Source organism: Aulonocara stuartgranti (genome assembly GCF_965226115.1).
Source record: "Aulonocara stuartgranti genome assembly, chromosome: 10".
Lineage (NCBI taxonomy): Eukaryota > Metazoa > Chordata > Actinopteri > Cichliformes > Cichlidae > Aulonocara > Aulonocara stuartgranti.
Genome location: NC_138946.1, coordinates 29667543 through 29684818, shown reverse-complemented (window position 1 = coordinate 29684818; position 17276 = coordinate 29667543). Strand labels below are relative to the sequence as shown.

The 17276-nt window shown below is 39.3% G+C and overlaps 1 protein-coding gene across 4 annotated transcripts in view; it reads left to right on the top strand.

Moving 5' to 3' along the window:
• The window catches only part of opcml (opioid binding protein/cell adhesion molecule-like), a 436379-nt gene that overhangs the window by 405165 nt on the left and 13938 nt on the right, over window positions 1-17276 (top strand). The gene's annotated exons all lie outside the window — the stretch shown is intronic.

The following is a 17276-nucleotide window of genomic DNA, read 5'->3' as shown; positions in this document are numbered from 1 at the left end:
CCACTCTGATTGGTGGATTCAAATTCAGCAGCTCCCAGGCTGACCTAGAAACTTACTTCTCTCTCCCTGTGTGTGTGTGTGTGTGTGTGTGTGTGTGTGTGTGTGTGTGTGTGTGTGCGTGTGTGTGAGAGAGAGAGAAAGGCTTTTAATGGGATGATCTCATTCTAAGATTCAAATTCAATATATTTAGACTGGTTGACTGAATTGGATCTTGTGTGTGTGTCTCTCTGTGCATGTGTGTGTTTCCTTCTGTGTACATATTTCTGATTGTGTGGCTGTTATATATTTTTTTTGCTGATTTTTTTCATTTAACAAGTATATTTGAGGGACTCTCAGCATGTTCAGCATTTTTTCAGCTGTCCATTTTGCTTTTCCAATTTTTCTGTTTAACTTATTACTATTGTGCCAAATCAAACTATTTCTGCTATTTTATAAGATTTGTGCTTAATATACTATTTCTGCTTTTAATAGGATTTGTGCTTAATATAGTATTTCTGCTTTTTATAGGATTTGTGCTTAATATACTATTTCTGCTTTTTATAGGATTTGTGCTTAATATAGTATTTCTGCTAAATGTAGTATTTATGCTTAATCATACTATTTCTATATATTTCTGCCAGGCAGCCAATCCTCTGTGTGAACTCAGACACATATCACATATCAGGGCCTGCACGGCTTCCCAGCCAGCCAATCATGTCTGAGGTCTTCCGTTTCCTCTCTCGTCATATCTCAGCGACGGTTGTACAAAGAGCAATGAAAATCGCAGTCAAAGTACACCAAAGTCCGCTGATTCACCCAGCACAAGAAATATGCCTCTAGTCCACCTAATTTTTGAGTTACACAACGTTTTGTAACTCCAAAAAACGGCGTTTTTCGCCTCTCACCGCGATCTAATTCTGACTCCTCATCACCCTGTTTTTCAAGACGGCTCCTCTCTTTCCCAGTGGCGCAGTTGGTAATGACACGGGTCTGCAAGCCAAAGATCGTGGGTTCGATTCCACCTTGGTCAACATGTTTTTTTCCCTACAAATTAATACACTGTCACAGACCAGTAATTCATATTCATCATTTATTACAATTCTGCAAACTGTTATGATTTTACCAGCTTTTCTAATATGGACCTCACATTCTTAACACTCCATGGCACAAATACTCTTCCCTTTAGGCTCTGTGTATGTGTGTGTGTATCAATATTTCTCCCATTTTAAAGTATTACTCCTCTATAATTGTATTTCTGTTAAATCAAAGTACTTTTACTACATCTTAGTACTTCTGCTCAATCATAGTATTTCTGCTAAATCATAGTATTTCTGCTACTTTTTGGTACTTGTGCCAAATACAGTATTTCTGCTAAATCATACTATTTCTACTATATTATATTTTTCTTTCTAAATATAGCATTTCTGCTATATAATTGTATTTATGCTATGTTATAATATTTGTGCTAAACCAGAGTATTTGTGCTGAAACATAGTATTTCTGCCAAATGATAGTATTTCTGTCAAATTATAGTATTTGTGCTAAAACATAGTATTAATTTAAAATTACAATATTCATAGTTCATCACAGTGTCTCTGGTAAATCACAATATTTCTGCTAAGTTCTGCTATGCTATTGTATTTCTGCCAAGTATTATGTTTCCTCTAAGATATTGCAGTTCTGCTAAGTTATTACATTTTAGCAAACTTCTTTTGCTTCTGCAAAGTTTTTACAATTTCTGCAACTTTTCAGCTTTTTCAGCTACTTTTTGCATACAGCTTCAGCTTTAAAGCATCCACACTGCATTTTCGCAGGAAATGCAAATTTTTCTAGTTCTTCTTATTATTATTATTTTCCTTTTTCAGCCTGAAATTCCCGCGTGTAACTCGCCCCACAGTTTTGAGACAAGGTTCACATATGTTATATCATTTTGTGCGGCTGGATCAGGAATGGTGTGCTATGATTTTTGGTGTTTATTACTTCTATAGTTTTTTAAATATGAATATTTTAATGCAAGTTTTTGCCCATTGAAATGAATGGGAACTTAAGTTTCACTTATGTTTCAAGTTAATTTGTGGTGTGTTGGCTCCCTCTAGTGGTATGTCCCCGTATTTGGATTACCGTAATGACGACAATATCAACGGCGCGCACAGCGTCGGTGCTTTCAGGAACCATTGGAATTCTTAAGGTTGCGCAAAGCATTGAATAGTTACGGTAATGGCAAGGGTGTATGCTTGGTGCAAATTCCATATCCCAGAGTCAAACAATGGCGGCTGCTACTTCGTTTAATATATTCCTCTTATTCGTGTTTCTAGGTCACAAAGTAAACTTTTCTCACGATGTTGCTGCTAGCCGGAACTAGCTAGCCGGCTAGCTAGTTCGGCCGGCCGGCTAGCTAGCTCGGCTAGCTAGCGCCGCTTCGCTCAAAAGCACCCAGGCTTGGCTTTCAGTGAGGCGTCTCTAACTCCTTTCACCCCCGATCGCTCCGCAAACAGTCTTTGTCTTAGCTGGACTTATTTTTCGTTTATATGGGCCGATGATGCTGGTCGATGTGGAAAAAATAACTGAGTTGTTCATATACCGGTGGCTAGCTAGCTCCGCGTTAGCCACCGGTATATGTCTCTTCCCCTCGTATGCGGGGAAAGAAACACCGATCAACCGGTGGTGGCTAACGCGGAGCTCAATCGTGGATAAGGGAAACCCAATGCAGGAGAAGCAGGCGGCTGGTGAACTGAATTTCAGGTAAGACGTTATTAACTGCACTCTATTTGGGTCAGATATAAACCGAGTTTAGGTGTAGTTTATTTTCGTTGTGCTGACAGTTACAATAACTGTACTGCGTGCTAGCTAGCACGACGGAGTTTCTATACAGCTGTACGCGCTAAGTTACTGATGTTGAACTTTATGACAGCCTCCCCTATTTTCAGGCGAGAATGTAGGGGTGTAAACTTCAAATATCTGCTCGTTTTATCAAGAAGTCCCATATTTTATCAAGAAGTCCCATATCTCTCACGATGTTACTGCTAGCGCCGCATGGCAGCTAGCTGGCTAGGGCGGCTTGGCTGACACCTAGGCCGGGCTGACTGATACCCAGGCCGGCTCACGCTCACGTTTCACCGCCGCATGGCAGCTAGCTGGCTAGCTGGCTAGCGCGGCTTGGCTGCCACCCAGGTCGGGCTGGCTGACACCCAGGCTGGGCTGGCTGACACCCAGGCCCGCTCACGCTGTCGTGTCACCCCTAGTCTTTCGTGATGACTCTTGGTTGGCTGCTGGACTTATTTTTCATTTATATGGGCTGGTGATTCAGTATCAGTGTCCGTCTTACCTGAACTGAATGTCAGGTAAGACGTTATGTATATGTAAGGTAGTGACTGGAATAAGTCACAAGGTGTCACTGTTGAGCTGCATATATGTTGTAAATTTTAGCAATTTTGACCATTTGTCCTCTGCAGGACACCGTAGTTCAGATTTCTCGTTCGCGTGGGCGCCATCTTGGTTCAGTGTTTACTGTGATGTGCAAAGGTAAGCACTGTCAGTGGCGAACTGCATTGGTTTTGTTTAAAAATAAGTGTTCCACTGTGTAAAATAGCGGTTTGTCATTTAAGCCGAGCATATATTTTGTTTATTGAGAGGTTCATGTATTGTCTGATGAGAGTATGAGACAAAGATATACTTTTCTTTCTTACTCTCATATAAAATATTTAGCTTTTATTAAATAGTTATCTGAATCTTACAACCAAAGTTTGTATAATAATACACAAGATTGGCTGTAGACCATTGTTAATCATTCAGAACACTGTGTAAAAATAACAAAAAACAAAAAGTGAATGAAAAGTGCATAAATATTTATTTTACGTGTTTGATGTGTGTGGCAGGGCGTGGTCTGCAGTGCCGCTGCAGGGGAGGTGGACCCACCTCAGCGGCATCTGCAATCACGCCTCTCAGGTGTAAAGTCTGTGCTCTCTCTGCTTTTTTTTTTTTTTTTTGTGTATGTGTCGGGCTGTGAGATGAAAAGCTACAGCCGGCTGTGTGGGTACAGCAACTATGTGTGAAAAGTGGTCCATAACGTAATGCTTCAAAGTGTGTTCATGCAAACATTGTCGGGTCTGCTTATGAACCTCTGCGCACAGCGTCTACAAATTGGGGCTGTACGAAGTCACCTCATCTTTACACAAAACTGTAAGCTGTCATCTGTGAGGCGCGAGCGGTGTTTGGTTTTACCATAGTTCATGGTGGAGAATGGCTGCTCTGCTGAGTTTTGCTCTCTGTAGCCGTTTGAATGGCAAACTATATTGATTAGCGGCGGCATAGGCACACTTAAAATTTCTTCAGAAATTTTCGCTTTCTAGTTACTAGTTAATGTTGCCTCTGGTCCATTATGGCGCTATCAAAATCAGTATCAATGTGAAAAGCTCTACAGATGCATAACCAAAATTTTTCCACAGATCTTGAATTATTTTAGGATTGAGTTAGGATTGAGAATGGATTCTTTACTGGTGTGTAGCGCACCAGAAACATGCATCACAAATGACAGGAGGTGCATGCTGCTCCACATGTAAGCTACTCTGTGTAACATCACGGACCAAGTACCTTACTGGTGGTTCATCTATTCCACCAGTGTTGGACATCCTCAAAGGCAGAAAACTGCCAACAGCTTCAGGTAATTTATGTGTACACTAAAGCCTTGGGGACCAGTTACCATTCGTGGACTTTCTTCTCAAATGAGACATCCACTATGAGTGTATCAGAGTACTGTACTTAAAGGGCCATCTCCAGTGACAGATTCTGAGTAAATCCTTACCATACAGCTGAGAGGACATCTTACAGAGAGGACACCTAGGGGCTGAACTCCTGCCTCCTCAGTAGGCTTTGTGAAAAAGCAGAAAATCAGCACTATGAAACTCAACAGGCTGTTATAATGAGACCATGTTTCCCCTGCGAAATAAGTGAGGTGCTGGTAAAATTTCTCCTTGTAAGCCTGAAAAGAAACTGTGTATTACAATTGATGCTGATACCCAAGCCAGATGGACTGTGTAATCATTCTGGAGTGTTTTCCTCCACTTCTTTCTGGTATTACTGCATATTGTGTCAAAGCAGCACACCAACCCCCACAGGTGGCAGGGCTCAGTGTTGGCATATTGGGATGAAAACTCTCAGGGTGAGTGCTTGCCCAAAACAGAAGGGTCTAATATTTATTGGCTATACCTTGAAAAACCAACATAAGAAATTTCTATTTCCTAATAAAATACAAAATTGAGGGGATTTAAATCCATGTATGGAACATAGCAAACTTCTCCTTTTTTAAATGAAGAAGTCTACGTATATTTTTGTATGGGTGACTGTCTGGAGTGCTCAAGGGAGGAATATCCATCAGCATTGCCTGCTTAGCATCAGCCAGCCAACACAACTCCTAAATCGACCACTGCTTCTTATTCTTTGAAGGGCGGGATAATTGGCTCAGCAGAACAGCTGCAGGGGAGCAGCAAAAGGACTTTCTTTCTTTCTTTTTTAAAAAGGTGTCTTATTTACACTATTCCAGTTGTTCACGCTATGGGAGGTATATACTCTGTTACCTTAGTTATAGCATTGGTAAAATAATATAGCAACATAGATTTTGTTTTGTTTTTTAGCTTTTTAGCTCTCTTTTTCAGAGAGGATGCTCCTAAATTTAAGATGTATTATTATTGTGCTGGAGATACAAGTTTAGTTTTTAACTACAAGGCCCCTGACACATCCATTGTCATGCATATATGCATGACTATATATAGCCACTCTGCAATAAATAAAAACATTTTTTCCATAAAAAAGACTAGCTGTTCATTTCAGTGAATATATAATAGGTGTAGGAGTCCTAATCCTGTCTATATAAACTGTCATGGCCTGCCCAGCCGGCCCCACAAGGCTACATTTGCTGTTTCGGTTCTCTCCCTCTGTGCCTGGGCGGAGCTCACTGTGGGCTCCCGCCCTTGGCCCACACACCTGACGACAATCACCTGTCATCACCGGGAGCACTATTTGAGGCTGGAACACAGATCCTCTCATGGCTGGATGATTGTACTACTGACGTTAGTGTTCTCACAGCTCTTGTGCTTTGTGATTAGTTTGTGACTTCCCTTCTCTTCTGCTTCAGACCTCCCCCCCCCAGAACTGCGACCTCCCTGCCGTGTGAACGTGTGTGAGTGTGGGCAAGAAGACGTGAGCGAGTGTGAGAGAGCTACCCTGTGATTCCCTGGAGTTTTGGATTCCCTTCACTGTATATATATTGTGCACTGGAACTGTAAATAAACTGTATTTTGGAGACATCTAACCGCTCTGCGCTTGAGTCCCTACAACCAGATCGTGACATAAACAAAGCTTCAAATGTTAACATTTTAGAGTTATATTCACAAAAAGCTATGTTTCAGATAGTCTTTTATAATGTTTGATTGCTTAGTCTCAGTTGTAGGAAGCGCTGTAATAAAAATAAAATGTGTCTTTGCGAATCGTTCTTCCGACACCTTTTTATGGTTTAGGTTTTTATACTTTTTCATCATAATATGGTCAACCATTAAGGTGCAAATCAAATATGACTGTTTTTATTAGAATTAAAATTGATTTGAATATTTGGATAAATGTGTGTTTTAGGCCTAAATGTGTGTGTGGCAGGAATCAAATACAGAACTCTCAGGCAGATCTAAAAAAAAAAAAGAAAAGAAAAAAAAGAAGAAGATATCTTCGTTTAGGTAGTGAAGTAAGTTCCATAAAAATTAATTTAAAGTTAAAATGACAAAAAACAGTCCAGAGCTCAGGTGCATGACAGGCTAACTGTTCTGTGTGGGAAGTTACGCTTAGGAATGCCAGAAATGGTATAATGATGCAGATAATTCTAATCAACATTATGTACTGCCCAATAAACAATATGTATATAGTAGCGTGGTGGTGTGGTGGTTATCATATATATATATATATATATATATATGACTGTTTTCACTTTGTCATCATGAGGTATTGTATATAGAGTATATAGACTGCAATGTATCTGAGGCTAGTGTTGTATTGTTGTATTGCAACAGTGACACGTGAGACAATGGTGAGGTGTGCAATAAGAGTGACAGATGGGTACATGTCAGATTGGGATTACATCAGGGATCAACTCTGAGCCCCTTCTTGCATGCAAGCCAGGCTGCCAGATGAAATCTGGCAGGAGTCTTCATGGAATATCGTTCTGAGACGACATTGTGATCTGCACTGAGAGTGAGGAGCACGTGATAAAGAACAAGGCAGAATACATGACGTTGGTGTGTGATGGTGATTTTCCTCAGTGCAGTGTTTTAGACTGTAATTTCTACTTGGTTACTTCTATACCAGTAGAATCTGTGGGTGCAAGGTATGCATGACAGGACAATTATCACAAATGTATTACAATATGTAATGTGCAATAATAGTACACATCTGTGCATAGGAATAAACTGTTCCACTTTCAGAATAACAAGATTTTTCTCAAACATGTCTTTGCAAAAAAATGTTAATGCATGAAGATTTTCAAGTTTTTTCATGACAATTAGCATAATTTCCTTCGGGATTAATAAAGTATTTCTGATTCTGAATTATGAATGTAAAGTATTTCAGTAGGAACTATATTTTCTTTGGTTTGCACATATTTTCTACAGACAAGGTTAAAAGAAGTGGCAACACAAACCATGAGATTTTTTTTTTACCTAACCCCAGATTTTTTAATGACTAACCAAGTTGTTTTTACTTCAATTCAGTTTAATTCAATTTTGTTTTATTTATATTGCACCAAATCACAGCAACAGTCACCTCAAGGCGCTGTATATTGTAAGGTAGACCCTACAATAATACATACAGAGAAAAACCCAACAATCATATCACCCGCTATCAGCAAGCACTTTGGACATGGGTCTCTAGTGGGAATGGTTAAATCTCTATAACTCCATAGCTATGTCATCAAGACCAACTACCTTTTTTTACTGCAACTCCTCCCCAGCTCCTAGTCAGTCCTGCCTACCTAATTAATAATAGTCCTTTTGTCCTTCCTTACTGTCCAGCCTCATGTACTACTCACTATAAGCCTTTTCCTTTGCCTTTCCCTCCTATGTCTTTGTTACAGTTAGGCAATGCAAATGTGAAATAGGCATAGTGAAAACAGCAACACTATTATCACTATCACTATTTATCACTACTGCTACATTTCAAAGACTTGTTTTTTCTATTTTTCTTGTAATTTAATTACTTCATCTGTTTTTTGTTTTTATATATGTTAGCCCAGTGGACTGGTGACCTGTCCAGGGTCTACCCTTCCTCTTGCCCTATGGTAGCTGGGATAGGCTCCAGCCCCCCATGACCCTGAAGGATAAGCACAATGGAATGGATGGATTTTTTTTAGTTGTTTTATTCCTTTTTATTGAAAGCCTTCTGTTTTGGGCTTGAACAACTCCATTCAGTGTCTGAAGTGGAAATGCAAATGACAGTCACATCATCTGCAAAATGCAACATTTGCAATAATCACAGCAATGGCTAATCTTAACAAATTTTCAAGTTTTCTAATTTTCCTCAAACCTCCAGGTTTTAAGTCCCCAAAACAGCACAATGAGCAATATGAAAAAGTAGATTCACTTAAGTTTAACTTAGAGTTCATTCCCACAAGACTTAAAAAAAAAAAAATTAAACAACAGAAAACTGCAGCAGTAATACACTCCATCCACTATACATGAGACTAGTGCCACCACAGCAACTCTTCAGGAGTGTGATAATTGTTAGAGACTCAAGGGGCATGTGAAGCAATCCATTATTCCATGGACATAACAGTACAGCATGGATTGGAGGGTAACAAACCACCATTTGAACAGATCATGCCCAGTTCTTCTGCACAAATAGCTTTTACACACACACACACACACACACACACACTTCAACTTAATTTGCTTTTAAAGCACTTTAAACAACTTGCTTCATTCATCCATTAACACAAGTATTTTTTTCTATGCTGTTTCTATGTGCCTCCTGTCCAACACTGACACACATTCATAGTTCAGTAGATGCATCAGAGAGGAACATGGGGTATCATCATTAGTATCATGCCCAAGGATATTCGGCATGCAGACTGGGATCAAACCACCAATCTTTCGGTTAGTAGGTGACTTGCTTTACCACCTGAGCACCAGGCATCCCAAAAGCCTATTTATCTCTTCATTTGGTGTCAGACATATTGCAGCTGCTGCATTCCTATTGAAAAAAAAAAGCTAATTACATAACCAGTGGATAATCTGTTTCCAGTGAAGGTAGAGGACAAAGGTGTTGCAAAAGGATTTGCCTTTACTATGTCATCTCCGTTAAAACCTAACTGTGTCACAGGATGTACCGGCACCTGCTACATATTTTAGCAGTGAGCAGGGGAAACAATGAGAGAAAAGTGAAGGTGGCCATCAAAACAGATAAAAACAATGGGAGATACAACAAAACTTTAGTGCACCCTTTAACACTTAGACTAATGCCTCAGGCAGAGGTACTGGTGGAATGTGATGGCGAGGTGAGAGGAAAGAGAAAGGCTATTGACTGGTATCAGCAGGAAAGTGGTCCTGAGGGAGACACCATTCTCAGTGGGGCAGCTCGAGAGTCTAGCTGTCAAATGGACCATAGAACCTTTCAAGTACTCTCTGCTGAGTATAGAATTCAGCTTTGACCACCTGACTCTGTGATAGTTTGACTCCATTAGAAACCATTAAACTTTTGAATTGCCTGCTATCAACACAGACACCAGGTATTCATACTTTTTTCAGGCAAGTAACTTCCTGTCCAACAACCCTGGTCTCTAAAGAATCACCAAACCAATCTACCACAGCAGACACATACACAAACTGTGTATTCTGAAATACGTCAGCTATTATGGATGTGAAAAGGACAGTTTAGATGCTGCTGTGTGATTTTTACACATTAAATTACGTTTATTGGAGATAAAGTATCTAATTTCAGGATCGGGACCACGCCTTCAAACACGCTCTTTCCGGTTATCATGTATATAGGTTCACCCAGCTCTGCTGTTTGTTCTCATTTATGTGCTACAACCTCCCTCCCCTTTTCAATTCTTTAACTACTTCTCTTCTATTTAGTACATGGGGATCTGCCAGGCCTATGAGCCACTGCCAGTCCCCTTCGAAGCCTTCCCTAAACTGCAGCTCAATTCATGTCCAAGCCATTCACCTTTATCTACTAAACCGCTGTCAAACCTCAAATGAGGACGTGGGCCCAGTGAGTGAATTATGATTAATAAAAATTAAAAAATTAAAAACGAATTAATGCAATGGGTCCAAGGAATTCATCTGGAACCCTAACAGCAGTCAGGGAGTGATTGTGTAGCCTATAGAGGTCTCTGCATCCCTCCATGGATATTCTTACTTAGACCATCACTTACTTAGACAAACACTGACCCACCACCAAACCAGTCACGCTGAATGATGTCACATCATTTATAAAATTCTCCATGGCTTCTCCAGACCCTTTTACGTCTATCACATCAAAATCTGCTGTCATCTTTGAAAAGCACTGTGCACCATTCAGGTAAAATGTGGCTTCACAATGTCAAACAGTGAGCACAGAGCTCACTAGAGGATGCTGGGCCCTCAGGCCACCCTCATGAACTCTTTTTCTGTGTGTTTGGTCAAAGACACACATACCAGTGGCCTGCTGGAGGTCATTTTGAGAAGGCCAAAGAGAATGACAATTTTATTTATATAGCATCTTTCAATACATGAAAATCAGTGTGCTTAACACAGAAAATGAAGACATAAAGCAAAACAAAACATGTAGGCCTTTGTGAAAAGAAAGGTTTTGAGTCTGTTTTTGAATCTATCCACAGATGCATTTCATCTCAAGTCAGCAGATGGCTTGTTTGAAAGAACAGTACCACATCCTGTTCCTCCTTGCACAAAAGATCTGAGACCAGCTCTCATAGTTTATTGCCTGTCTCCTGCAATCTTCTCCATGTTCTTGAGAGTGTTCTGGAAGGCATAGCAAACGTTCTGGCAATGGTACACATTGATGTGCCATTCTGGGGAACTCGGACTATGTGTGCAACTTCTGTAGACATTACCTCATGCTACCAGCAAGTGAGACTGACCCTAGCCAAATCCAGAATTTGTAAAAAAACAAAACAATAAAAAAACAATAAAAAAACCCCTCTCTTTTAAAAGTGTTCCTTAAGTTTTTATGAACAGTGTATTAAAAGCTGTGGCAGGTTACGCTTCTTACTGAATACTCTGTACTCTGTACTATAACACATAATATTTCAAACTGTGCAGTATTCATTTAAGAAGAAAGTCAGTTACTTTACCAGGAATTCAGTTATTGATTTCTTTCAGAATTTTTTAGGTCAGTTCCCATTTTATGAGGCTACTTTATCAAACATAAGATAAAGCTGTTCGCTGTGTGTTGTGAAAAAGAATGAAATGTTTGCGTCCTATTGGGAGACGCGTTTTTTCTTCTTCCTTCTCTTTCAAGATGTGTGCTGTTGTACCCCAACTAAAACACTGACAAAATGTGTTTTGGCCGTACAAAATTGTGTCATCTATAAAGATGGGTGAAGTGTCTTGCCCAAGGACACAACGACCGAGACTGTCCAAGCCGGGGCTCGAACCGGCAACCTTCCGATTACAAGGCAAACTCCCAACTCTTGAGCCACGATCACCCCGATACTTGCCATACCAGTACGAACTAGATTTTTAAATCTTAATATAAAAAGAGTAACAGTAGGGTGGAAATTAGGTAAGGCACTTTTTGCAGCGATCTTGTATAGAAAACTATTCCACGCATATATGAAACAGGTCGTGGCTCCGAACTGCAAAGGCGGAAAAACCGTAAAGGGACCTCTGGCTAATACGTCGGGTTCCGTGTTGGGCTCGTAGCCGAAAACTAGCTTTACTTTGTTGTCTGGGTCAACTTTGTTAGCGAGCAGAGGTGGGTCGAGTATCCAAAAATTGTACTCAAGTAAGAGTAGCATTACTTTAAAATATTATTACTCAAGTAAAAGTGAAAAGTAGTCTTCAAAAATGTTACTCAAGTAAGAGTAAAGAAGTACTTGGTGAAAAGACTACTCAAGTAGCGAGTAACTGTTTGAAATGTCTGTGGAAAGATGTATGGTTTTCAAAAGAATTAGGTCTGGTCATTATAGTGCTGTGTGTGTATATATATATATATATATATATATATATATAAACAAAAATAAAGAATATATATATATATATATATATATATATATATATATATATATATACACACAGCACTATAATGACCAGACCTAATTCTTTTGAAAACCATACATCTTTCCACAGGTCTCAACTTCATCAGACATCACCTAGACTCCGAGCTGAATGAGACCAGCACAAACAGCAGCCTAACCGACTAAAATGATGGATCCATGGGGTCAGGAAAGCCAGAAGCAGGGGAACTGGAGAGGTACCTTTCATGTGCTGTATATATATAGATATATATATATATACAGCACATATATATATGTTTCAGGGTGGCTGTAGCTCAGGAGGTAAAGCAGGTCACCTACTGATCGGAAGGTTAGTGGTTTGATCCTTGGCTCCTCCAGTCTGCATGTCAGGTATCCTTGGGCAAGATACTAACTAGTGATGGGTCGTTCGCGAACGAAATGGCTCTTAGAGCCGACTCTTTGACGTGAACGACGCGAGCCGGCTCCTTATCGCGAGCCGTCACGTGTGTTTTTTTTTTTTCTTTCTCTCACCCTCTCTCTCGCACTTTTTTTCTGCTTCACTCAGCATGCGAGCCTTGTGCTTTACGCTGGGATGAGGGGGGAGGGGCGGTAGTTACACTCAGTAGCACAGGAACAGAGCGGGAGGGAGAGAGAGAGAGCCAGGGGCAACAACGTCACATTAGAAAGGTATAGTAATCATCCACAACTATTTTCAGTTGCAGATGATAAAGGATTCAGAAAGTTTATTCATGCAGGTCCATTTGACAGAGAATGTGCATGTTTCTTTTTGTTTTCATATTTTAATTTATATTTAATTGTGTTGTGGTTTGCAGTGTTTTGTGTTGTTTCACTTTAAATTTGTAAAAGGAAAAAGCTGAAAATTTAAATAGTTAAAAGTTGAAATGTGAATAGTTGATTTTTGTATTATATGATTTATTTATTACATTTTATGTGGAGTGAATAAATAAAAGTATATTTACGGTGGCCCCTAGAGATAAAGCACATACAAACTTCAAATCACGTATGAACTCGGAAGCATGTACAAACTCCAAAACACGTAAAAACTCTAAAACACGTAAAAACACGTACAAACTCCAAAACACGTAAAAACTCCAAAACACGTAAAAACACATACAAACTCCAAAACACGTAAAAACTCAGAAGCACATAAAAACTCAAAACACGTACAAAAGACAACAGAAGTGCTCCAGGATGCTGGGGGCAGTGTTGAACTTTTGTTACCGAGTGGCTACACAAGCCAGCAAGTACCAATGACTGGATTTGTTGTGTGGTAGTAACAGGTAAATGAACATTTTTTTTTAAATTATTTGAATATATATGAGTGCCTGTGTATAAATACACAAACAATACACACATGCTTTCAATTGTGTAATTTAAGTGATCTAGTAGCTCTGCTTTGGAAGTTCAGTTCATGCTAGAAATGTGTCTTGGAGTTTGTACGTGTTTTGTCTCTAGGGACCACCGCATATATTTATATATAAACATATATAAATAAAACCACTTTTTTTACGTTAGTAATTCCTTTTGTGCATAATTTTATAATACTGTTAATAATAAATAAATTAAAGCAACAAAACAACCTGAAGAGCCGGTTCGGAGCCGAAAGAGCCGGCTCTTTTTAGTGAGCCGAACCGAAAGAGCCGGTTCTCTAAAAAGAGCCGGAAATCCCATCACTAATACTAACCCCAAGTTGCTCTCCGATGCATCCATCAGAGTATGAATGTGTGTGAATGTAGTTAGATAGCACTAAGTATAGATAAAGTGCTTGTAAGAATGGGTGTGATTGGGTGAATGTGGCATGTTGTATACAGCGCTTTGAGTACTCCGAGAGAGTAGAGAAGCGCTATATAAGAATCAGTCCATTTACCATGTATACACTGCCAAGCTGCAGATGTTTGGCAAGAAGATTTGATCACACTGGTGATGTTTTTTACTAACTCTTGTAGAAAAACTAAATCATGTCATTCATATCCCGCACAAACAGTTTGCAATGAATTCCAGATTAAGATTAAAATAAGAATGCGTGAAGGCTAAGCAGTGCTAGACAATGGATCCTCCTGTTTGGCTGTTATTCTGGGAAAAGACGAGAAAGACAGTGATGGAAGCCGTGACTGGAGCTGTGATGTAGCCTATATAAGAGTTATATTGTACGAACGTGATAATTATGTATATTGTAATAACGTGATATTATATTGTTCAAACGTGAAAGGTATATTGTACTAACATGAAAAGTATATTGTTCTAACAATATACTTTTCTATTTTTCTTTTGCCTGGGTGGCAGCTCTACGCTTCCGTACTACGCTTCCATATAAGAGGCTTTTCAATGTGGCCTCACAAAATTGTGACGACTACAACAACCATAAAAAGAGTTGGATGAACACTGCTGCTCAATTGCAGCTGCCTGGTCAATGTTTTCCATTAGTAATTTAGCAAAGTTGATGGTGGTGGTGTGTGTGTGTCTGTAAGACAGAGAGAGGGAGAGCGAGAGACAGATTTTGTATGATAAGCTTCATGTTATGGACGCACAGTTTGAGCACTCAGGTCGCATCAGGCCGAGACCCTGCATCGTGACCTATGAACTTCTAACCCCTGCGATTCAATTGTACAGTTTGAGCAGGAGCTGAAAACGCAGCTGAAAAAAATCGTAGTGTTTGCCCAGCTTAATGCAGACTGTTTAAACTAAACAAGCTGCTTTTTCACACAATAAATCCTGTCAGCCGCAGCATTGCCTTCTTTTTTAACAGTTAAAGCAGTAGAGACGACCTGTTTGCATGCGCGTTGAACTCTAGCATCATTAACCAGGCTAGCTGTTAGCTTATAGCTCACGCTAGCTAACTAGCGAACAGTTAAAAGGACAGCTGAAGCTGCACAAAACACCCACAAACTTATCTCACTACAATGTAGCGCCGAAAATATGACTCGCAGCTCGAGCTCGACACAGCTGCTGTAACATAAGACTGACATCCAGCTAACCACAGCTAAAAAGATATTTAGAGAAAACTTGCCGTTTCCTCAGGTTACACGAGCCGAGTTGTTTCACTCTGAAAAGTTCCTTTGTTTTGGCTCTCACTGAAGACACCGACACTGAAGACATAGCTGTTCTTTTGTACTGCTTTTATGCGAAACATTCTTTGTATATGAGGCCAAGGGTGTTCATCCTGGCTCTGCCATGTTTTCATGGGTTTCTTCTTTCCGTGTGTCTGCTACTTTTAAACACTTGGGCCGCTCTGCCCGCCAGTTTCAAACTGTTTCAAACTAACCAACATTCACACATCGGAGGGCAACTTGGGGTTAGTATCTTGCCCAAGGATATTTGGCATGCAGACTGTGGAAGCCAAGGATCGAACCACCAATCTCCAATCAATAGCTCCTTAACCACAGCCAAAAAGGATATGGCAGTCCATTCTCCCTGAAGCACGGACTACACTGCCCATGAGGCTACATTCTTTAGGGCTATGCCTGTAACACTCTGTCTACTGCCTTCATATTAAATAATTGTTTGAATAATTTTTAAAAATATTTCTTCATATCATTATGCAACTAGGGGTGTTATGGGTATTTTATTTTAAATACGTAACAGCGGTACATGTATTCCTTTACTCCCCAACACTGGGTACCATACCATCTTAACTAACTGGTCTACTGTAATCTTTTTACTAAAACTGCACAGAGTGGTGTCTAGACAGCAGAGCTCCTTAAGCTAATAGCTAATATTACAACAGTGCTCCACTGAGTGCTTTCAGATACTCAGCTTCCGTCTCGTACTTTAATGACTCTTATTAGTGATCCAGTCATGGTACACTGACACTGATGCTGTGCTGGAAATGTGACCAGTGATGTGGGAGTTGGTGTTAATGGTGATTGTTTTTATATTTATATAATCTGATTAATACATAATGATTATGACTCTTTTATTTTCATTCAGCTGTGTGATTTAAACTGACATTCAAATTCTAACACTTGAACTGGAGCCGTGTCTTGTCATTATCTTGCACTTTCAGTATAGTATTGTTTTTTGGCTCTGTAATAATGAAAAAATAACTTACTTTTAATCTCAGTGTATTGTGATGGTGTCAGAGGCTAAATTGTTTCTCAAATGTGTATGAATTATGTGCTGTGGAGACATGTGGCTGCTTACAGTGCTGTAAGAATAAACATGCACATACACACAGAGACACTCATTCAAACACAGTTCTGAAAAGTCTTAAACACGAAATAAGAATCGTTCTATAAAACCTAACACAAAAAAACAAAAACACAACAAAAAAGAAGTAACATGCATCTATGTTTTTTTTATTAGATGCTTTAAGCAAAATTTAGGCTTTTAACAATAATAAAGCACAGTGTGGTGATACTATTTTGCTGATTTGGCCACAAATATTATTTACATTTAGAAATTTGGATACAACTTGCCAGACTGATTTAAATTTAACCACTTTAGTATAAACAAAAATGTTGAATCCCCAAAGTAGTTTAGTAACATTTTTAAAAAATATATATATTGTCCACCTTATTATTAACTTAGATTTAGTGATCACATAGAATACCTAAGCTTTTTCCCGCATAGAGAAATATGTGATGCAAAAGGGGATAAGGACTGGTATTTATGCAGAGCTTTTTTTATTCTCCATGAATTCCCAAAGAACTCTACAGCGCACAAACATTTTATTCTATGCAAACAGTGCTGGAATTTCCTTAGCAAGAATCACAGGAAAATCATCAGCATTTCAGCAATTTTAACCATTTATGTTAATTAGAGTCATATTTCATTGAATTTATAGTTTGCATGAAAATGGAAAACATAGATTACATAATTAATTACACAAATCAAGAACTGAGTTCACATTTGTAGTTACCCTCCAATGGGTGGCACTTGTTTTCCATCTTTCCATCATTGAGATCTCAGATAGTTCTAACTAGTAACTCAACAGCATTTTGTCACTAATCTACATAGTTACAGTTGATGAAAATGTTAATTACCTGAGTTCGCAGTTCCCTGGTTTCATGCAAGAAGCTGATTATCCCTAGCCCTCAACCTTTTTACTGAATCCCCTGCCAGC